This window comes from Onychomys torridus, chromosome X, assembly GCF_903995425.1.
Source record: "Onychomys torridus chromosome X, mOncTor1.1, whole genome shotgun sequence".
In the NCBI taxonomy this organism is placed as follows: Eukaryota; Metazoa; Chordata; class Mammalia; order Rodentia; family Cricetidae; genus Onychomys; species Onychomys torridus.
Window position 1 is genome coordinate 117858705 of NC_050466.1, and position 23516 is coordinate 117882220.

The 23516-nt window shown below is 39.6% G+C and overlaps 1 pseudogene; it reads right to left on the reverse strand.

Moving 5' to 3' along the window:
* Window positions 1-1297: 1297 nt before the first annotated feature.
* LOC118573650 lies at window positions 1298-22442 on the reverse strand (annotated as a pseudogene).
* Window positions 22443-23516: the final 1074 nt, after the last annotated feature.

A 23516-nucleotide genomic window follows, 5' to 3' on the forward strand; every position in this document is an offset into this window, starting at 1 on the left:
ATAGCTGTAATCTTAAACTATATACTCTTCTATGGCCCTGACTCAGACAGTAATGCATGTGTGTGTGTATATTATGATTATCATTTGCTGAAAACAGAAGACAGGTTAAAAGTGTCATTACATAACAAATATGCACCATTAAATGTTGTAAACAGCATATGGATATTGCACAATAAGAGTGTTTGCCTTACTGGATGCTTTTCGGGTCAGTTGGAGTTAATAACTTAATCCCCCTTGTAAAACTCTGTTAAAGATTTCTGTAAAGTATCCCTATTCCTTCCCCCCATGTGTTGTTTTCTGTGCTTTTCAGTAAATACAGAACAAAGTCCTTTGTTAGGGACAAGACACATGAGATACAGGCAATAGGGATGGATCAGATATACACAACAGACAGACTACAGAAAAGCCAGATACCACAAATTATAGGCGGAAGGAAGACACAGACAGAGAAGTGTAGAATTTAATCATGAGTTTGCTTTTGGTCAAACTAAACGCAGAGGAAGAGCTGAACTGTCTTTGATGAGATACCAATACACCTTGGTGCCTCTGAGACTATCGTAAATGCATTTAACTGACACATTTTTCATAGGACTTGGCTGTTTTGTAATCAAATGTAAGTGCAAAGCCAAATAAGCAAAGCTAAGACATAAAACAGTCAAAACACTTGTATCACCTCAAACAGGCTAGGAGAGCCCCAAGGTCATTTCCAAAGCAACATTTGCCCAGAGTAAAGGAAGCATGGTGGTTTTATTCAGGGGAAAGAATGTGTATGAAAATATACATATAAACATGAGTGGGTCCATTCCCAAACATGCTCAGTTAAGGAGTACATGCTCCGTCATGTACAGATAAGCTAGTAATTTAAAAAGAAAAGATAGTAGATGCATTTTAGCTTAAATCAGCACAGATATAAAAGATTAAAGTGATGGATAGAAATACCTCTAAGCATGCTCAACTTGCACCATAGAGTTTTAATAGAAAATCAATGAAAGAATACTTTGAGCCAGGCAGTGGTGGCACACACCTTTAATCCCAGCACTCGGGAGGCAGAGGCAGGCGGATCTCTGTGAGTTCCAGGCCAGCCTGGGCTACACAGTGAGTTCCAGGAAAGGCACAAAACTACACAGATAAACCCTGTCTTGAAAAAAACAAACAAACAAAAAAGGCCTGGCGGTGGTGGCACACGCCTGTAATCCCAGCACTTGGGAGGCAGAGGCAGGCGGATCTCTGTGAGTTCCAGGCCAGCCTGGGCTACAGAGTGAGTTCCAGGAAAGACACAAAGCTACACAGACAAACCCTGTCTCAAATAACAAAACAAAACAAACAAACAAAGAATACTTTGAAGGCACATTAACCAAGAGTCTGCCCATGAAGCCAGGGTGGCACTCGCCTTGCTCAGTCATTAACAGTTTCATTGCTACTCATCACTGGTCAGTAACTACCGTGGTGCCTGGCAAGGATGAACTTAATGAATCATGGTGGTTGCTGCATTCTTTTTCTCCCTGGACAACTTTTTATTGGATGACAGAACACAGTGTGTGTCTGAAGAAGTTGAGTTCTAGGGATGTAGATAGTGATGTCTGATGAACTATCTCCAGATCAGAAGGGCAGCAGTACTCAATACAGGCCACTGCTTTCCACTTCAGTGGAGTGTTTTGCTTGCCTCCTTCGATTTCACGGAACCAAACAAAAGTTCACAAGTAGAGAACTGTTTTGATTTCATGATTTAGAGATTTGGTTGGTGGAAGCCCATCTGCTTGATATGCTTAGTAGTAGCAGCCCTTGAAATCCATCTCAGAGAGCTCCTCTTAATCTGGAAAAAAAATACATAGATATATACATGTATTATATATGATTAGGGAAGGAGCATGATGTTTAACTGGAATTTACAATACATTTACTTGTATTAACCGGCAATAAATAAAAACAAATGGCAGGCTGTGGTGGCACACACCTGTAATCCCAGCACTCTTAAAAATGACAAAAAAAAAAAGGAAAAAAAAGAAAAAGAAAAAACATGTAAAAGCTCCAATCAATGAAGGTGAGAGGATAGGGATGTCACAAAGTTACTTTAAATATTCAAAGGTAAGGAATGCCAATGAGAAACCCTATCTTGAAAAACCAAAGAGGAGGGTTGGAGATTTAGCTCAGTGCTAGAGCACTTGCCTGGTGCAGACAGGCAGAGGCAGGCAAAATGGCTCAGTGGGTAAAGGTGATGGTGGCTAACTCTGATTGCCTGTGTTCAGTCCCTGGAATCCAAGTGGTGGAAGGAGAGAACCAATTCTCACCAGCTGTCCCCAGAAAGCCACACATGCACCGAGGCACATGTGCACACTCACAAACACACACATAAAATAAGTGAAGAAAAGTTTTAAAAATACTGACAGATTTACCTATTCAAGTACTTATAGCTACAATACCTGACAGACTGGGAGAGGGAAAGAGAGTTAATTGCATGTGTGTGTTTGTGTGTATGTGTGTGTGTGTGTGTGTGTGTGTGTGTGTGTGTGTGTGTGTTTTAAATTCTACAAAGCAACACTGATGATAGAAGGTGGCTTTCATTCACCAAGAGACTTGGATAAAGACATTTACGGGAGTGCTGGGCAGCAGTGGTACATGCCTTTAATCCCAGCACCCGGGAGGCAAAGCCAGGCGGATCTCTGTGAGTTCGAGGATCTCTGTGAGTTTGAGGCCATCTTGGTCTACAGAGTGAGATCCAGGATAGGTACCAAAACTACACAGAGAAACCCTGTCTGGATAAACAAAAAACAAACAAACAAACAAAGACATTCACAGCACCTCCCCGACATGGCCAAGACCACAGATAACTAATAGAAGTGCAGATACATAAATTGGACTGTACACAGTCACTGAAATATCACACAATAATTTTCTAGGAGTGGTAGTGTCTGCCTGCGATAAGAGCATTAGAGGCAGAGTCAGGGAACCATGGGATCTAACCCAGATTGGGCTACAGACTAAGTTCCAAGCCAGTGTACACTAAACAGTGAGACTGTCACAAAAGGAAGCCGCCAAGACAGGTGTTGTGGCACACATTTTTAAATTCCGGCACTTAGGAGGCAGAGGCAGGCAGATCTCGGTGAGTTTGTAGCTAGCCTGGTCTACATAGTGAGTTCCAGGTCAGTGAGAGCTATGTAGACCCCTTGTGGGCATGGAGACAGAACGATAATTTACTTCCTAGGTGGTGGCATACAGCTAACACCAGTACTTGTGAGGTGGAGTCAGAAGCATCAGGAGTTCAAACCAGCTTTGGCTACATAATGATTCTGAAGGCAGCCTGGGCTACACGAGAAACCAGAGAGGGGGGGAGGGAGGAAGCCAGGGAGGGATGATTAGGAGGGAGGGAAGGAGTCGGGTATGGGGGGGGGAACTACACAGCAATTTAAAAAGTAGGTAAGTATGGTGACAGGTGATGGTGAAGGCCTGTAATTCTAGCACTGTAGAGGTGGAAGCCAGAGCATCAGATCAGGGCAGCCCTGGTTACACAGCCTGTGCTATATGAGATTCATGTTTAAAAAAATAATAATAAGCGAAACCTAGAAAATAATGACTACCTTACAACATAGATGACTCTCACTGGCATAATGGACCCTCTAAAGATAGTAACCCCATTATCTGTCCCAGAGTCTTCTAGAATGTTTGAATAGCCAAGTCTAGAGATAAAGTCTATGTGCCCTCCCCTTGATTCCAGAGAGACTCTATCTCAACACACAGAAGGTGGTAGATATGAGGCAGTATTACCTAAGGCTAGACCAAAAAGTCTTGCTCTTTCATCTTGCTCTCAGGATGGTCCTCTCTTAGAAGGAGCCACCATGCTGTAGGGAAACCCAAGCAGCTCAGGAAAGACCCACATGCATGAGCAGTAAGCCTGAGTAAGCTGCACTGCTGTAGCTGAGCCGCTCACCAAGAGCAGCACACACACTTGTCCACCACATAGCTTCCTGATCTGTCCATTCCAAAATGGGTAATTTGCTTCCTTCCCATCTGCATGTTCTCCTCATCTCCAAATACGTAAGCAACTTATGATGTTTAAAGAGCAGGCATGGTGGACACATCTGCAATCCTAGACTTTGGGAAGTGGGAGAAGGGGATCAAGAAGTCCAAGGCCAGCCTGGGCTACCCAGTGAGCTACAGGACAACCTGGGCTACAAACTGAGACCCTGCTTCACAAAACAACAAAGATTGGGGGCTGGAGAGATGGCTCAGTAAGCAAATATATTACTTTTGCAGAGGACCCAAGTTTGATTCCCAGGTATATTTTAAATTATAAATTATAAAACATAAACTTAAAAATGACAAAAAAAAAAAGAAAAAGAAAAAACATGTAAAACCTCCAATCAATGAAGGTGAGAGGATAGGGATGTCACAAAGTTACTTTAAAAATTCAAAGGTAAGGAATGCCAATGAGTGTCAGGTATGGTGGCCCATACCTTTAATCCCAGCACTCAGGAGGCAGAGGCAGGAAGATCTCTGAGGTCGAGGCCAGACTCGTCTACACGGCTGTTCCAGAACAGTCAGGGTTGTTACACAGAGAAACCCTATCTTGAAAAACCAAAGAGGAGGGTTGGAGATTTAGTTCAGTGGTAGAGCACTTGCCTAACAAGAGAAAGGCCCTGGGTTCGATGGGCAGAGAGGCAGAGAGGCAGAGAGTGCTGGGATTAAAGGCATACACCACTATTGCCCAGCTGTTATTTTTAAAGTCTTTCTATAAGTTTCAAAGGGATTATCAAATTAAATTGAAGTCTGAAAGGACTGACAAGTTAATGAAGAATTATGTCAAAATCAAGAATAGAGAATGCAATACTATAAGGATGATCCCAAGTGTTTTAAGATCTATATTATTTCAGAGCTCTTCCTAGTTCCTGATCCATACCTGTGAACTCAACTGGAAGACTATTAGGAATCAAAAAACACAAGTGAAAATCCACAAGAGGAGTGAGTTCAACTCGTCCCTTGGAATTAAGCAGAGATCCAGAGGGAGTACCAGACAAATATCAAACTACCAAAAAGTGCATTGTTGACTTGACAAATAGGCACATAGGACTGCTAGAAATGAAGTTGATAACAACCAAGATAAAGAATTCAGTGGGTAGGTATATTAGTAGAATGAACATTGCTGAAAAGACACTTTCAAACTAGAAGATGTGCAAACAGACGGAAATATCCAGAATGAAGTACAGGGGGAAGTGATTAAAAATGTAAGAGAATGTATCGGGGATTTAGCTCAGTGGTAGAGTGCTTGCTTGGTACACACAAAGTCCTAAATCAAAAACATCTAAAGAAAGAAGATACAGTAGAAAGATTTAATGCATACTTAAATAATTTTAGAAGGACAGGAGAAAAAAATCAATGACTGAGAACATCAATAATGAAAAAAGATACCAGTGTGAATTAAATGGAACCAAAAAACCCCAAGCTCAATACATATATAAAAAATCCACTTAGAATAAAGAAAATCTCCAGACACCTTCATAAACACCAATCAAGTCAGAAGCCAATGGGGTGTTATTATCAGTGTGGATACAGGGAAGCCTTTGGAAATCCAATTTTAGAATCCTTTGCAAGCAAAAGCAAAAATTTTCTAGTCTTTTCATGCAAACCAATTATCAAGAGATTTTTGACAGTAGCTGGTTCTTAGTGAGAGGATTTCTTAAATAAATACTTGAGCTTGAAGGAAAGAGATTTAGAAAGAAAGCACAATGGAAGCCAAGGAAATGTAAAACAAGGGCAGTACAAGACAGTGTTACACAATAAAGTACAAAAGTTATTTAGGATTAGTATAGTGGGGTTGGGGATGTATCTCAGTTAGTGGAGTCCTTGTCTAACACTTACAACGACCCAAGTTTAGTCCCTAGCTCTGCAAAAACTGGATGCGATGGGCCATGCCTATAATCTAATCACAGACCTTGAGAGGCAGAGGCAGGTGGATCTCTGTGATTTGTGACTTCAAGGTAATCTTAGTCTACATAGAAAGATTGTCTCAAAACTAATTAAGGTGTGTGGGGAGAAACAGTATTTTATATGTTTACAAGTCTAACAGGCTAGGCTTTTTTACTAAGCCAGAGTTTAAAAAATTTTGTGGCTATAGAAAATTAGCCTAGCAAAGGTTTTAGGATTTCAATTTTTTTTTAACTTATTTTAACTATCAGTGTGTGTGTGTGTGTGTGTGTGTGTGTGTGTGTGTGTGTGTGCAGAAGGTGGACATGACTATGCCAAAGCAAGCATGTGAAGGTTAGAAGACAACTTTTGGTGAGTCAGTTCTCTTTCTATCATGGATTCCAGGGATCAAAGTCAAGGTTTGAACAGCAAGTGCTTTCATCCAATGAGCATCTTGCCAATCCTTCAAACATGTTTCTATGTATATACATGCATATAATTCTATGCATGTAAGTGTGCTATACAGTTAGTTTGGGGATCTTTTTAAGTTTTGCCCAAGACACAGTCCCATTAACCACCCAATAAAAGGATTAGCAAGTACCTTGTGGTGCTTCTTCCTCTTCCTCCTCATCCTCACTGGAGGAAGCTAAGTTGGCCTGGAAGTCCATGAACAAAAGCTCCTCCTTTTTAAACTTTCTGTTAAGTGTTGTGATTCTTTCATGATCAGTCTCATCCCAAGTAATCTCCACCTTGAACCAAAGAGTGAAAATAAAACACCACACAAAAGCCCAAAGGTAAACTCATAGTTATTAAAGCACACTGTTAAACTTAGATCTTTAGTATTAAGTTAAAAAGCACACTAGGCATGGTGGTGCACACCTTTAATCCCAGCACTTTGGAAGCAGAGGTAGAGCTCTGTGAGTTTGAGGCCAGCATGATCTACATGACAGTTCCTGGCCAGCCAAAGCTACATAGTGAGATCTCCCTACCTCCCCCTGCAAAAGTTACAATGCACATAAAAAATTCAGACATGGACACACTTAAAAAAAGAATACATGAATGGCAGGATTAAATAAATGGTATCTTATTTGTGGACAGAGAATCATATATGTCCACTTTTACCTTCCCCCTAATTCTCAGCTACATGAATGATATTCCATTACCTCATTTATTATTGAACAGATTAACTATGGTAGAAAAAAGAAGGAAATATGGTAGAAAAAGTTAACATTATTATGAACCAGTGAGAACATGATTTTCTTCTAGAGAACTAAAATGACAGTTTATTGTTAATAAAGCAACATCTCAAAAGGTGCATTTTCCTAAAAAAGATTGAGTTACTGATAACAAAGGTTTTCATGATTATAAGTAGAGCACAGCTCTACAGCAAGTAAGTTCATCAATAATATGACTGAGGGAGACTGGCTCCTCCTATCCTGTACTCTCAACCTTTCTAATGCTGTGACCCCCAACCATAAGATTATTCCCACTGCTACTCCGAAACTCTGAGTTTGCTACTGTTATGAATCGTAATGTAAGTCTCTGTGTTTTCCAACGGTCTTAGGGAAACTGGTGAAAGAGTTGTTCAACTTCAAAGGAGTGGGGAACCGCTGCTTTACTCAGTGCCTTGTGAAAGGGTCCTTGTGAAAGGGTTTTATGTTTACAGCACAACAATTTCAAGTCCTTGCTTTTTCTGTTCCATCCAATTTCTGCACAGTAGACAACAAGCTAGGTACTAATTAACCACGAGATCCTTAAAATATCCTTGCCACTCTCTTAGACGTTCTAGCCAGTCACAGGACTGGCTACTCTGAAAACTATGTCTGTGTTGATAATGACCAAACGGTTGCTGTAAGGAAAACAGATATTGGTGATACAGATCAGGATGCAGAATCTCCAGACAAGCAGGCTACACATGCTACCTATTGTAAGTGCTTAAGTGTTGAAAACAACATGATGGGCTGTATCTTTTAGAATTCCTATACTATACTTTGTAACTAATCAATACCAGAATACCCCCTCACAGCACACCAGGAAGCAGACATCTGACACTAGCTTTCTTGGAGGAGCATAAGTCCAAGTGTGAGTCTATTACACAGTGAGTACTGCTGCAGGCAGAGTTCAGGGGAGAGAGAAGCCATTTAGCTATGTAACAAACTATTGTGATACACAGAAATCTGAATACTTGTTATTAATATGAAAACTAGTAGTACTAAATTATTCTACTTCTGTTGTTTATAAAACTTTTAAAATCACATCTGCAGAAAAACATGCTCCTATTTCAAGTGGTCAACAATTCTGTGTAGCTGTCATGTGAGGTGCAGCTATGTCCTTCCTATTCCCTAGGATCTTAGTAACCGACACACTGCCTATTAAGAGAATCTAAGATAAAACGCTGGGCTTCCACATGTGCTAGATAAATGTTCTACCATTGAAATACATCCTTGGGTACAAAGAATCCAGTTCAAAGTATATGAGTAAAATAATAGAGGGAAACAAACAAACAAATAAAAGTCCCCAAACAAAACAAACAACATAAAACATTAGCAGACTGACTCAGGCTTAAAGACAAAAAGACACTCTGAAAAATATCTTCAAACAGTATAGTATCCAATGCACTAACATTCAGAATACCACCTAATTGTAAAAGCAAAGAGTCTAGGTATACATTTAATCTTTCTTTCTTTCTTTCTTTCTTTCTTTCTTTCTTTCTTTCTTTCTTTCTTTCTTTCTCTCTCTCTCTCTCTCTCTCTCTCTCTCTTTCTTTCTTTCCTTCTTTTTTTTAAATACAGGGTCTCATGTATTCAAGGCTGACTCTTGAGCTCCTGGTACCCCTGCTCAACTTCCCAAATGCTGGGACTACAGGCATGTGCTACCATGCTTGGCCCATCTACACATTTTTAAGAGTTAAGAAATACCATTGAGGAGCTGGAGAGATAGCTTAGCAGTTAAATGCACTGGCTGCTCTTGCAGAGGACCTGGGTTCAATTCCCGGCACCCACATGGCAGCTCACAACTGTAACTCCCAGTTCCAGAGGATCTGAAACCCCCACACAGAATATATACAGGCAAAACATCAGTGTACATCAAATAAATGAATAAATGAATGAATGAATAAATACTGTTGATGTTCCCATTGCAGCAGATGTGAAATACTTTGGTTTATATGCTGTTAGGTCAACTTCTGAGTCCACATCCTTGGGCTCATCATCAAAAGTAATATCATCTGGCATAAACCTAAAAAAAAAAGTAGTGATTACCAGAGTCTAGATTTTTCTAATTAGTTATAGTTTATATACTATACAAAAATTTCTATACAAATGTAAAAATTCCTAAAAAGCCAGAAACAATCTTGGCACATCTCTGAAATTTGGAAACTATAAATCTGAAATTTCATTAAGTTTGAGAGAACTCTATATAGAGACTTTGCATTAGAAACAAGTTAATATAAACTACCTTCCAAAGACCCAATGCAGTAACACAGTCATTGACTCACTTTAGAGTTCAAAGATCAAACAGAATTAATACTGGGTAAGTGGTCTCAATACATAGCACATAATCATGAAAAGTCACTGAAAATAAAAAAAGGTTTAAGGCTGATTAAGAATAATCTTAGCCAAAAATTTCATTTCACAAATAACTACTCCTTACATGTAAATCTGCCATGGTGACTGACAATGTTTAGGTATCAGGCTAGGGAATGTGAGATGAAAAGTAGAGGTAAATAATCTGATTATTATAAACATGTTTTTATAATTTACATAGATTATTTCCACATACATATAAAATGCATCTACTGTATAGTGTATCAAGAATCATTGGGAGGGGTGGTGGAGAGATAGCTTAGCAGTTAAAAGCACCTGTTGGCTCATGCAGAGGATCTAGGTTTGAATCCTAGCACCTATCTGGCAGCTCACAACCACCTGCATCTCCAATTGTAGGGGAGCTCATGCACATGAAGTAAAAAATAAATAAATCTTAAAAATGTTTTTTGAAAGAATTATTATTTCAAGGACATAAATAATGAAATGGTTCTTATATTACTTTTTCTTCAATTAATATTAGCTTTTTCTTGTTCATTTTCTAGAATGTAAGAGAGTACTGCTCATTCAAATATTTTACTGCACTATGATCTGGCTATATTGTAAGATTCAGCAGTGAAGACATGGACTGAATTACCTTAGGTCTATGAAAGAACAACTGCTTTCATATTCCAGGCCATCACAATCTTCATAAATCTTACTTGCTGTTTCTGGAGAATCACATTCCACTACTGCATAATAGTATTTCAATCGTTTGAACTGATAGTCTCTTAGCTTCTCTCTAGAGGACCTAATGGGGAAAAACTAAATCCAACATATGTACACAAGAACATAGAAACCTCTCCATTAAAAGGTAAGAAAACAACTTTTTCAAAAGTTGCTTTTCTCTTTCTACCATGTAGGTTCTGGATATTGAATTCAGGTGCATAGGTTGTCATACTAGAGGGTAAGCACCTTTACTTAGCTATCTCAATGGCCAGGATCTGAACTTTGTAAGTTTAATTTCACTTAACTATCCTCTGTTCCTTGAAGGTCTTCCTCTGCCACTTTCGTCACCATCCACTTAACCACTGGTTTTATTAAGTGCACATGCAGCTCCACCTAGTGGTTTACAACTAAAGTTGTTTTCTGTAACATAAAACCATGTTTTATTCCTTTATTTTTCTATTTAACACTCAAAAATATAATATGGAGATAAAAACAACACTAATTCACAGCAATGAAGATAATTATGAACTGTTTTTTTCAAATACTGCAATCATTATTTCCAAGCATACACACAAAATGCTGGCACAATGCGCCGCCAACTATAATCAGTTATCAAGCTGTCTGAATCCTAACTGTTAGTGTAAGTGCAAACTTCAGTCCTATTAAGGTAATAGAATTCCGAGTGAAGCACGTGACTTTACTAGGGTTAATTTTATATTATAGAGTGACTCAGTACCAGTATTTCTCGGGGGCATCCTCAGGAATACTCAGTAACTCTACTGGTCCTTGAACTTGCTCTTCCTTCATCTGCTCTTTTCCAAACTCCGAAGGATATATCTGAACACAAAAATTAAGACTGATATAATCCATACATTCTTTCTTATAGAATATGAAGACCTGTCAAAACTAAGACGTCAAGAGACAGCACTAGGTTCAAAAACAACAACTCATTTCAAACTCACTGCAGGAAAGCAAAACTCATTTCTAACTACATGAAGCTAAAGCATACTGAAGAGTTTTCGCTAAGTAATTTTGGCCAGAGTATAACAAATAGGGTGGGGACAAAACCAAAGCAGCATGAACAACAACCTGTACTCCATCTCCAGAACCCATGTCAGAGGAAATAATCTACTTTTGAAAGGGGTTCTCTAACTCCATACACACATGCGTGCATACACACAAAACTAAAATATAAAGCAAAAAAATGATTTGCTTCTCCTTTCTTACTACCTGCTAATTAAGTTTCATACTCAAATGTACTGAACAATTTCCAGATTAATACAATAATTTTTCGAAGAGGAAAATTAAGGCAGTTTAATTAGAAACAAAGTCAGATTTAAGTTAAAACACCTAGAAATATTTACTTTAAATACAATCAATTTTCTCACCTTTACAGAAAATACAACTCTTCCTTTGGGCTTAAATGAATTGAACAAAGCCAGCAAATCTTTTGCCTTTAATCTATCCCAGTCCATGTTGCAAACTTCTAGTCGGTGTGTAATCTGAGAAAGTTAAAGTATTATTAATTATTATAGAATCTGTATTTTTTTTTGAGACAGGGTCTCACTATGTAGTCTAGGGCTGTCCTGGAATTCACTATACAGTCCAGGCTGGCCTTGAACTCACAGAGATCTATCTGCTTCTGCCTCCCAAGTGCTGGGATCTAATTCATTTTCAATGCTTGAAAAAAGAAAGATAAACAATGTAGTATAGTTTTTCTCCAGTTCTGAAATCATCTGTGTTATTTAACTGATTTCACATGCAGAGGGAGAGGCATGTGAGGCAAACAATAGGAAAACCACAAGAGATAAGCACTACCTCTAAATTGGTTTTTGGAGTTCTTGAACCAGGGTGTGATCACAAACTGATGTTTTAACCACAACAGTTTTAAAGATAGTTTACCACCAGTGCGGAGTGAGGAAATGGGTTACTCCAGAACACTTCGTATGGTGCAATAAGAACATAATACAAACTCCTAGCAAAAACAAGTCTAAAGCTGCTTTTATGTATTTTAAATGTCTTATGTAGAAATTCTTCCTGAGCAGGACGGCACACACCTGACATCCCAGCACTCCAGAGGAAGGCAGAAGCAGCAGGACCACAGCAGGCTCAATGTCAGCCAAGTATTCACAGAAAGGTTCTGTCTCCAAAGGCCTTTGACAAAGATCAACATAAATTCATGATACAATTTCTAAAGAAGCTAGGAATAGGAGGAACACTTCTCAACAGAATAAAGTCTCTAGATGACAAATGTATATCCAACATTATACTAAATAGGGAAAACTGAAAAGTATTTCCTCTAAAATCAGGAAGGAGATAATAGTGTCCAGTTTCTCTACTCTGATTCAAAATAGTACTTAAGCCAGAGGCAACATATTGTTCATATTGTTTTCTGAACAAGCATTTTGTCAACCTGTGTGTTGCTACCCCTTGGGCAACCCTCTACTTCCAAAAATATCTTCATTATGGTTCATAACAGTATCAAAATTACTGTTATGCAGTAGCAGTGATAATAATTTTATGGTTGGGGGTCACCACAACATGAGGAACTGAATTAAAGGGCCACAGCATTAGGAGAGTTGAGAACCACTGACTTAAGGGATACATACAGGAAAGGAAGAGGTTAAACATCCCTATTTTCAACATAATCACATACTTAAAGGTTTCTAAAGGCTCTACCTGGAAATTCTTAGACCTTCCACTCTATCTCCTAGAATGTTCTCCAAGACTTGGAGTGTGTGTGTGTGTGTGTGTGTGTGTGTGTGTGTGTGTGTGTGTGTGAGATAAATGTCCCCTTTATACCTGAGCAATCAAGTCACTTATTCTCAGCGTCTGACCAGTTGGTTTCGTAAGTGCTGCTGCTCCTTGTAAAAAGGAGCTTCTCTGACTAAGCTGACAGCAGCACTCATTTCTGGGAATAAACTTAGTAACTTGGAGACAACTCAGCAGGCACATCATGTCCATTTAGCAAAGCTATAGCTTCCTCCTTAGGGCCTATGACCCAACAGGAAGTAGACCAGTGGATGTGGGAAGAAGATGAGAGTGGATAATCATAGGAATGAATGATGCAAATACATTAGATACATGTATGAACATGTATGTATAATGAACCCATTATTATGTATAATTGATATATGTTCACTAAACACATTAAAAAACAAAGACAAAAACAAAACAGAAGAGTCTACTCAGGAGACTGGAATGATGGCTCAGTTCATATTGTTTTCTGAACAAGCATGAGACCTGAGTTCAGATCCCAGGACCCAAATTAAAATTTGAAAGTTGAGTATGCCTATAACCCAGTATGTGGGAGGCAGGGACAGGAGTATCCCTCCGGTTGCTAACCAGTTAGGTTAGCTGAATCAGTGAGCTCTGTCTTCAGTGAGAGACTTGACTTACAAATAAGGGGGAGCTGGAAAGGATGGCACACATCTTTAATTCCAGCACTCAGGAGGCAGAGGTAGGTGCGTCTCTGTGAGTTCAAGGCTAGCTTGGTCTGCACAGTGAGTTCTAGGACAGCCAGGGATGTTAAACCCTGTCTCAAAAAACCAAAAACCAATGAAAAAACAAAAACAAAAACAAAACAAAACCCACCCCAAACCAAACCAATTCAACCAAATAAGGTAGGGAACAATTGAGGAAAACACTTGATGTCTGCCTATGCAGCCCCCAACACCACAAACTCAAATAAAAAAGGAAAAAATAAAAATGAAATTATGACCTTTGCAGAAAAAAGGGTGGTATTAGAAACTGTGTTAAATGAGATATACCAGTTTCAGAAAACAAATACTTCATGTTTTCTTTTTTGCTGGGTTTTTACTTTTTGGGGTGTGTGTGTGTGTGTGTGTGTGTGTGTGTGTGTGTGTGTGTTACATGCAGAAGCTGGAGGTCAACACTATAGTGTCTTCTTTGATCACTTTATATGTTGTTGTTATTATTATTGTTAGTTATTATTAAAGACAGGGTCTGACTATGTAGTTCTAGCTGTCCCGGAACTTAGACCAGGCTGGCTTCAAACTCATAGAGATTTACCTGCCTCTGCCTCCTAAGTACTGGGATTAATTGTGCCACTACACCAGGCTCCATGTTATTTTTTTAAAGACAGGGTCTCTCACCAAATCTGAAGCTCACTGGTTGGTTAGACTGGCTGGCAATTAGCCTTTAAGTTCCTACTATTTTTGTGTCATTGAAACTTAGGTCCTTATAAACATTAGCACTTTATGGATGGAACCATCTCCCTAGCCTGCTAAATCCAGATTTAGATTTGTGTGTATATATATCATGAAACTAGAAAAGGTCCATGACAGTGGAGGAAGAGATCTTAAGGGAGTTAGAGAAGAGATAATGAAGGAATACATGTGCAGAAGGCGGAACTATTTGGGGTGAGGCAAAGGATGAGTAAGAGCAGGGCAGAAATGATGGAGAAGGCAGAACGGAAGGAAGATAAGCAGGAACGAAGTATACTGGCATAAATGTATGAAAATGCCACAGCAAGGTACATTACTTTGCATGCTATCTTTAAAAACAGCATTTTACAAAAGAAACAGTGCCTCAAAAAACAACAAAAAGGGGTAAAAGGAAAGAAAAGAACTTCTTTGCCATTTCATCTGCTCGGACACACAACTAATCTACATACATTAGCTTCATTTCAAGGTGTTTATTCTTTCTAGTGTTGGAATCGAACTTAAGAGGCTTGTACATGCTGGGTAAGTGCTGTACCACTGAGTTTATCTCCAGTCCTTAAGACATTTTATTCTCAATCATCATTAATTCTGCCAGGGTCTGATGATGTGGCTCACTGGCAAATATTGTACCTGGCAGATAGGAGGCCCTGGGTTCAATCAACAACAAGTCCCACAAACATTTTTACCAGTGAAGCTTCTCTCAATTTATTTTTAATGCTTTCTTTTGTTTACTTTTCTGAGATAGGGTTTTACTGAGTGGGTGTATATATATATATATATATATATATATATATATATATATATATATATATATATATATATACATACATATATATTTCAAGCTAGCTTAGAACTCACTATTTATTCCAGGCTGATCTTAAACTAAGAGCAATTTTCCTGCTTCCTCAGTGGTGCTACTATGGGTGTGTGCCACCGAGCCCTGCTTTATTTAGCCTACACATGCTAGCCAAGAACTCGACCACTGAATTAGCTGTCCAGTTCTTTCCTAGTTAATTTAATAATATCAACCCTATCACCCATAAAAGTTAACTGTCCTGTTATTCATAATGCCCAAGGAGCATCTTTATCTAATTTTCTCCACGCATGTTCAAAACCAGGTTCTTCTGGAAATAAATCTTCGAAATCATCTTCATCTTCAGAACTAGTTTCTATATTTCCTTTACCCTTTGCAAGATCAGGACCACTGTCACTTTCATCATCCTCCTCACTATCTTCATCTTCCTCTTCTTCCTTGTCTTCATTTTTATCATAATCATCATCAGCTGAAGTTCTGTCATCACTTGTGACTTCAGATTCCTCATCACTTCCTATTTCACTGTCACTGTCTGAATTTCCTCCAGGGCATCTTTGTCCAGCGTTTTACCATCACTGTCTCTTGCCATTGTGACTGGAAGCACTTCAACACATTGGGGGAGGGAGAAAGGAGACATACATTCTGAATTAAATTAAATCCAAATTATTGACATTAGATCCAGTATAACTTTTACAAAACAGAGAAAAGGAACATAAGCTCAGTAAAATTCATGCTATAGCAAGTTATTTAAGTGAACTCATAACATTTATAAGATGATGTAAGTGTGTTTATATACTCATTTAGTATTCATGGAGTACCTGCTTTGTGGTGTGTTTAATACACAACCACTGGCAAAAAAAGGTATCAATTTCCAGTTGAATAAGTGACAAGTATTACAATCAAATCAATATGCACACACATAAAATGGAACTACTCTATAAGCATTAAAGCTTCCAAGAGCTACTCAACAGCTAACTAAAGAATGAAGAGAAATTAAGTAATCAAAGTGAGAAAGATGATGAAGGAAATTTGTTCCAAGTAGTAAGAAAAGCATCTGTAAAGAATTGCCAATTACAAAAAAGCAGCAATCATGTGTGGTCTGTAGCTAGCAAGGAGTCAAGTAACAAACAGTCTAAGGAGTTAACATGGAAGCATAATAAAGGGGATGGGTGATGGGTAATGTTCTGTATGCTGTGAATATGTGTTGTTCTGATTGGTTGATAAATAAAGCTGTTTGGCCAATGATGAGGCAAAATAAGGTTAGGCAAGACATTCTCACTAGAGAGAGGAAGGAGAAAGACAGAGCTGGGAGGCACTGCTAGCCACCACCAGGAGAAGCCACAAGCCACATGGCAAAGTATAGATTTATAGAAATGGGTTAATTTAAGATATTGGAGCTAGCTAGCAAGAAGCTTGCCATGGCCATAATTTCAAAATAATGTAAGTCTCTGTGCGTTTATTTGGGTCTGAGTGGGTGCAGGACCGGGCGGGTCAGCTAAAGATGGGCTTTGCCACTGCTACATTTTCAAAAGGAGGACACTACTAGATTTGCACATTGAGATATCATCTGAATTATACTGCAGAAAACTGGAGGGGTAGAGGGTATGAATAATAAAAATCAAGGGACAGTATAGTACTCTACACAAGACATGAAGGCAATATAAAGCTGATGGCAATAAAAATGTAGCGAAGTGAAAAGCTTTGGTAAAATCAGATAGTGCAGTGACAGGGGGTATTTGACATGGGGAACAACAGTTTTAGAAGTGTCAATGAGGCCTGCTTTCCTAGCTTACAGACACAGCCAGCTAGCTGGCTAGACAGGTAAACACTGAACACTGGAAAGTAACTAATTTGATGAAGAGACTTTACTTTAGTTAAGTTCTGGATATTTGAATTGAAGTGTCTTCAAGGTTAATAGAGTGCTTGCCTAACATGTCCAAAGCACTAGGTTCGATCCCTAGAACCACAAAACATGGCCTTTGAGTCACATAACAGAAAACATCAATAAAGCTGTTTACTATAAGAGATATGCTCAGTAAAGTGTGAGCTGGAGATAAAATTTATAATTCATTCATACGTAACTGACAAAAGAAGTTGCATTATGAATGAGATCACTAAATAGAAATACTAAAGAAAAATTTTCTAACTCTGACATTTTGTAACTGCTAGTTAACCACACAAGATGTTTTATTTAAATACCATTTCCCTTTTCTTTCACAGCTCTGAAAGAGCTCATCTTCTACTTCTAACAGCAATCACCTCTGCATGTGTCTTGTACACTATGTTTAAGTTGGCATTCCTGTTTCAGCTTACTCCAGAGGCTCTAAGTTTGGAGAATGTAAAGTAAATCTTAAAACTTAAGATGAACAATAAAATTTGTTTTTAATACTTTTTTATAGTATTTATTCATTAATCCACTACTTATTGCCTACAATGTGTAAAACATTGAATTAAGGAAGGCAAGAGGGAATTTATAAGCTCTTATGCCCATGATGGGCTCATAAATGAAGAGAAATTATTGATTAATGAATCTATGAGTTAATGTACCATATTGAGGCATTAAAAGTTGTATACAGGGGAACTGGAGAGATGGCTCAGTGGTTATGATCATGTAGAAATCTGGGTTTGGTTTCCAGCACCCACACGGTGGTTCCTAAGCACCTGTAACTCAGTTCCAGGGATCTAATGCCCTCTTCTTTGATCACCACAGTACATGTATATACACATACAAACAGCTTCAAACATTTGTTTGCATGGCTGTGCATGATGTGCCTGTGCATGGTGGGTGGGGAGGAGGCACACATGTCATGTGCTGAGGTCAGCACAATTCTGTGAAGTTAGTTCTCTACTTCCTCCTTTCCATGGATACTGAGGATCCAACTCAGGCTACAGGGCTTGAGTAGCAAGCACCTTTACTTGCTGAGCCACTTGCCTGTTTAATTGAAAACAGGGTCTCATGTAGCCTACACTGGCCTCAAGACCACTATGGAGCTGCAGATGACCTAGAACTCCTGATCCTGTGACTTATCTTCCAACTGCTGGGATTACAGACATTTATCAGCATGCCAGGATACAGGGAGGTATTTCTAGTAAGAAGACTTTACAGATACTATTGGGCTTAGAGCGACAAACCTCTTTAATACTCTGTCTAAAAGAATGGGACTACCAATCTACATATATCCAATTCTAAATTTGCTCAAAAAGTACTTTGGTCCTCAAACTTAGTCTCAATCACCACCCCCATGCCCCCAAATCCCAATAGAAACAATGGATTCCTTAGGAATTTTTCTCTGGTTATATTTTGATTAACAACTTTTGAATTTTTTCAATCTCACTTACAGACCTTCTGTTACAGTATTTTGTATTAAACATTTGACTTTCCTACTTTAGGTCTACACTGTCCAATATGGTAGCTAACAGTCTAAAGAGACAATTTAGCGCTTGAAATATGGCTCTTTCAATTTGAGATTAATGCTAAAATATAAAAGTATAAATTTGTTACCATTAATTACATAGAAATGAAATTTTGATTTACTGGATATAAATAAATAAAATTATTTCAAGTGCTTATTTTTCCTTTTTAATGCCACTACTAGGAAATTCATCACTATGTATTTCTAGTGGACAGTGTCACTAGACCAGGGTCATCATACAGAGTTTAGCAGGTTGTTATCTACCTAAAGAGAAAAAGAGCTACAACCAATCTAATCTCCATTCATCAAGTCATGCACTCTGCAGATGTCATGCTTCCTCCAGGGAAATCAACATGTTGCTTCACTCAAAATTGCCATCCTCTCACCAAACTATGAATCACAGAGCAGTCTGTGTCTATGTGGTCAGAGGACATGCAATTTTCTAATTTGCAAAAGGCATCATATAAGCTAGCAATAATCCTAAAGGAGGGACCCATGCCTTATAGTAGTTGTCACTTAGTAGCTGAACATACTAAATGAATGAGTACTCAACTCTACTTACCTTCTTCGAACACATCTCTTCCTATATAACAACATACAGCAGCTCGCAGCATGGCTTATGACCCAAGCTTTCATGTTTGTCTTCTGGTACCAAAACAAGAAGAAATCATTGCATATTGTTTCTTTCATAACTTTATATTATATAATAAACATCCGACCGTTCTCATCATGTTACAAAAATAATTATTGTATACTTCTTAAAGAGATATCAATAAAATAGTGTAATACAGAAGAATCAGCACTCCCAACAAACCTGATTGCTTTTCTCATCAACAAGTGATGGAGATTTCAGTTTCAGAGGTACTGGAATCTTTGGTCCTTGGTTTTCCTTTAGGCAAAGAGTCTGCACTGTGGTCAGTGATGCTTCTTTTCTTTTTTGTATTTTGCAGAAATTCTTCTTGGGACTTATTTCTCAATCTATCTTCTGAGATTTACACAAGTTTTTCATTTTCTGAATTCTTTCAGAATTATCTAAGTCATTTTTATTTATAGGATCCTTTTGATATTTTTTTTTTTTTGGTTTCTTTGTTTTTCTCCTCAATCAGTATTTTTGACTTTGCTTCTTTCTTGGTCTGTTTTTGTTTCTGCTTTACTTTTTTTTGGTTTGGTACTTTGCTTTCTTCATCACAGAGATCAGAATCAGAGTCTGAAAGCTCATAGAAGCGTTTCAAGTCTTCTGTAGTGCTGTGGTTGATAGGGCGCCCTCTTTTATCAACAGCATAATTCAATTTAAACTTTTTGTCATGAAACATGGCTCGAATCCTCTTGTCAATTTTGACTTTTCGGTCCTTTTCTGGCATTTCCCAAAATCTGGGATCCTTTGAACCCTAAACCGCTGGTCATTCATTATTTCTTGTTTGGATGACATTTTAAAAGTCCTACTGAAGAAATATCCAGAAAAACCAAACACTAAAAAATAAAATAAATATTACAATGATGAATGGTTAATAATACAACTAAAATATAAAAAAATTGTTCATTGTGTATGCACATACACACATATACATACTTAAACACTCTAAATTTACATAAAATTAAGGCAACTTAAACTTAATTTCAGCAATCCAAACTATTCTGGATCAAACAAAAAAAGAAAAGAAAAACATGGTAAAATATAATCCTTACATTACAAATCACTTGAAATAAATTTAAGACAAAGCAAACAGAAATCCTAGGGCTTTGTGGAGGGCAATGTTTAGTAGCTGACTGCCCTCATAATTTCTATATTTCTTGATTGTATTTGTCATCAATTAAAAGGTTACTAAGGTGGAGTCACACATGTAAAATCATAATTCTAAAGGCACAGACATGATTTTCATGAGTTTGAGGCCAGACCTTACACAGTTAAACAGGGAACTGGTGGTCATCCTGGGTTCCATAGCAAGACTGTTTCAAAAAACCAAAGACCGATGCTTGGGAGAAGGCTTAGTCAGTGAAGTGCTTGCTGCACAAGTATGATATGGATTTGATCCCCTAGAACACACATAAAAACCCTGCATGCCTTTATTCCCAGTGCTGGGTGGCCGGGGTAGGCAGAGGCAGGAGGATCCCCTGGTCATATTACTTGAGGAGCTTCAGGTTCCAATATCTCAAAAAATAAGGTGGAGTGCAAGCACCCTCCCAAACATGGGCACACAGTGCATGGACATGTGGCCTGATGTGAGCAATTGCATATGCAACACACACACACACACACACACACACACACACACACACACACACACACAGAGTGAGAGAGGGGGGGGAATATTCTCAAATCTCAGTTGGTCTCATTTGTTTTTCAAACTTTTGTTCCATTCTCTTTGTTAATCTTTATTTAATATTTTCTTTTCTCCCCCCCCCCACCCAGGTTTCTTTGTGTAGCTTTGCGCCTTCCTGGAACTCAGATATCCGCCCCGCACTGCCTCCCGAGTGTTGGGATTAAAGACGTGCACCACCACCGCCCGGCTATATTTTCAACAACTTTTCTCATAACTAATGGTGGGGGGCGTTCAAACCAGATTTACCTCAGAGTTCCTTCTGTAAATCCTTCCATCTATCAAGAACCAAATTAAGTGTCTCACACTGCTGGGTGATGGTGGTGGTGGTGGTGGTGGTGGTGGTGGTGGTGGTGGTGGTGGTGCTGCTGCTGCTGCTGCTGCTGCACACCTTTAATCCCAGCGCTTGGGAGGCAGAGGCAGGAGGTCTCTGAGTTTGAGGCCAGCCTGGTCTACAGAATGAGTTCCAGGACAGCCAGGAATGTTACACAGAGAAACCCTTTCTCAAAAAATTAAGCAGAGAGAGAGAGAGAGAGAGAGAGAGAGAGAGAGAGAGAGAGAGAGAGAGAGAGAGAGAAGAAAAAGTCTCACACTACAGTTAACAAATGTTATTCTTTTTCTTAAAAATTTTCATGTGTATGGGTGTTATGCCTGTATATATGTCTGAGCACCACTTCTGTGATTGGTGCCCACGGAGGCCTGATGAGTTCTGATCCCCTGGAACTGGTTTTATGGACTGTCCGCCATCACGTGGTTGCTGGAAATTGAATCCTGGTCCTCTAGAAGAGCAGCCAGTGCTCTTAACCTTCGAGCCATCTCTCCAGTTCCAAAGTCGTTTTCTTAAGACATTTTATTCTCGAAGTCACTAAGGTCTAGATAGGCTGATCTGCTATAAACATATGAAAACGCACAGATGTTTGTACAAATGCATACTGTTCCCTTGTGAACAGTCTCTGCCCCAATACTGGGATTACAGGTGTGCTCCGCCATCACACAGGCCAGGGCTGCTTTACTTCAAAATCCTTTACATTCTAACGAGAAAAACATAAAACTTCACGGCTGCACTTATGAAGTTCAGATGTATTGCAGCACTTAACCTTTGAATAGCGTTACGATATAGATATCACCGCACCCAACAATCAGAGGTAATGCGTGTAAATGCTGGAAATTGAAGCCCTCGACAAACGTAGGATGTTCAGAGGGGCGAAGGCAACTTGACCTCACTGCAAACGCTTCCCCTCATCCTTACTGTCCACTCACCCTCTGGCCTGAGAGCCCCAGGCTACCTGGTTCCGGAACCATCTTCCCATCTCACAAACTTTCGGGGAAAGTTACTTGGCCGAGGTCTCTTGAGAAGCAGCCCTAAAGAGAGCAACGAGGCCAGGAAGGGACCAAACAATAGGCGGACTACTCACAGACCCCAAGGAGATCCCGTCGGAGCCCCACACAGCTCCTTAGATCTCTTTTCCGAGCTTGGTCTGAGTTCACATGGAGCGCACACATACAAGCCTTCGCGTGATGCTCCGCCAGTGACGGCTCGCGAACTGGGCCAAACTACTCCAACCTTGTCTTTCCCTCTTGGAATAATCTTGTATTATTGTGCTAGCCATAGTCCCACCGGTGCATGCGCACAATAGAAAACATGCCCTGCCGTGGCGCCGCGCCTAGAGATGCTGTGACCGGTCGTGCTTTGGCGCCTAAGCCCGAGGCTTGGGAGCCTGGCGGTCTCTGCCGGGAGCTGTGGTCGCAGGGAGGTAGCATCCAGTGTCCCTCCATCAGGCAGCACTTCGCCCAGAGCCCTAAACATCTTCGACAGGGAATTGAAGAGGAAGCAGAAAAATTGGGCAGCCCGGCAGCCTGAGCCTAGGAAATTTGACTACTTGAAGGAGGAGGTGAGACTGCGGGACCGCGATGCTTGGAGGCTCGGAGCCTGGCAGGGCAGACCGACCACTCCGCCTTGTGACCTTGAGAAGAAGCTTCACTTTTGTGGGCCTTTCTATTCTGAAAGGACGAGGCTCGGCTACTGTGCGTGACAATCATTCATTTGCTTAGCAAGGACTGCCTGAGTTCCAGGGCAAAGCAATCCCCCCACCCTCACCCCTCCCCTGCCCCCGCCTTCGCAGGATAGCATTACAGAGAGAGCGCGAGACGTGCATAGACAAGGAATGTAATTTCAGCTATAAAGTAAGGAGAAGAAAAAGTGAAATGGTGGTATTGGTGACTAGGATGGTCAAGAACAGCTGCTATGGCGGAAAGTGTGATAAATAGTCGAGCTGAGATGGGAGACAATAAAAACAAAAACGTGGTTAATTCATTTAGCAGTTACACAAAGTTTGTACTAAGTTTTTATTAAGTGATCAGTTATATACTGATTTTTAATCCTTAGCCAAGTGAATAATTTTTGTTTTAATGGTATCTCATGCTAATGTATCAATTGTATTTTGTAGTGGGTAGCCATCCCAGCATTGGCCGGGAAGTTCCAACCCCCATTGAGGCTTCGGTAATGGTCACGCCCACAAGGCGGGGCGGAGGAGGAGAAGGAAAACGAAGAGGAGGATCGAGAGGAAGGCGGGCTCTCGGTTCCGGTACCCTGGACGCTGGAGGGAGACCGAGCAGAGTTCTCCAGAGAACACCACCAG